The sequence below is a fragment of the Rhinoraja longicauda genome, chromosome 20, assembly GCF_053455715.1.
Source record: "Rhinoraja longicauda isolate Sanriku21f chromosome 20, sRhiLon1.1, whole genome shotgun sequence".
In the NCBI taxonomy this organism is placed as follows: domain Eukaryota; kingdom Metazoa; phylum Chordata; class Chondrichthyes; order Rajiformes; family Arhynchobatidae; genus Rhinoraja; species Rhinoraja longicauda.
In genome coordinates, this window is record NC_135972.1 from 39,127,611 (window position 1) to 39,128,685 (window position 1,075).

At 40.8% G+C, this 1,075-nt stretch overlaps 1 non-coding gene across 1 annotated transcript; it reads right to left on the reverse strand.

Moving 5' to 3' along the window:
- Window positions 1-413: 413 nt before the first annotated feature.
- Window positions 414-563, reverse strand: LOC144603766 (U4 spliceosomal RNA). The gene has a single exon (XR_013548657.1). It is a non-coding gene; the product is annotated as a U4 spliceosomal RNA (small nuclear RNA).
- Window positions 564-1,075: the final 512 nt, after the last annotated feature.

The following is a 1,075-nucleotide window of genomic DNA, read 5'->3' on the forward strand; positions in this document are numbered from 1 at the left end:
AAACATATGTATATATTCATATACTGTGTATATAATGCACTGCATATAAGAAGATAGACACAAAATGCTGGAGTAACTCAGCGGGACCCTTCTTTAGACATCTGTCTTTCTTCCGTCTGAAACATTACCCATTCCTTCTCTCCAGAGATGCTGCCTGCCCCGCTGAGTTACTCCAGCGTTTTGTGTCTATCTTTGGTGTAAACCAGCATCTGCAGTTCCTTCTTACACATGCATTGTATATCTACAGCCTTTGGAAAGGATTTGGTGACTTAGAGTGAAGATAGACACAAAACGATGGAGTAACTCAGTGGGTCAGGCAGCATCTCTTTGGAGAAGGAATGGGTGACGTTTCAGGTTGAGACCCTTTTTTAGACGAGAGTCAGGGGAAAGGGAAACGAGAGGTATAGACGGTGATGTAGAGAGATATAGAATAAATTAATGAAAGACATGCAAAAAAGTAACGATGATAAAAGGAACAGGCCATTGTTAGCTGTGTTTTCAATATGTTATAATCATGCCTCGGGTAAACCTCATCGGCCACGATACTGCCACTGCACAAAACTCCAGAGCATTGGGAATGGGCACCCATGCAGGCCCACAATGTCCATTACTGTAAGTATTTGCCTGCAAGATTGAATTTCCACAAATGTTAATATGAATTTAAATTATTTTCTGATTTGGATTTCAGATTAGTTTATTATCATATGCACCAGGGAGCAATGAAATAACTTGTTCACATGAAGCTCACAGAGTCAACAGTGTACCTACAGCAACGAGAGATACAAAAATAAATCTGATGCTGAGTGCAAAACAGCAATGGGGTGCAAGATTGTAATGCAAAAATATCTTAAAATGTATATGCTGTAAGAGAATAATCGAATGAGTTAGTTTAGTTTAGTTTAGAGATACAGTGCGGAAACAGACCCTTTGGCTCACCGATTCCGCGCAGACCAGCGATCCCTGCACACTAACGCTATCCTACACACATTCGGGACAATTTACACATACCAAGCCAATTAACCTGCAAACCTGTACGTCTTTGGAGTGAGGGAGGAAACCAAAGATCTCGGAGAAA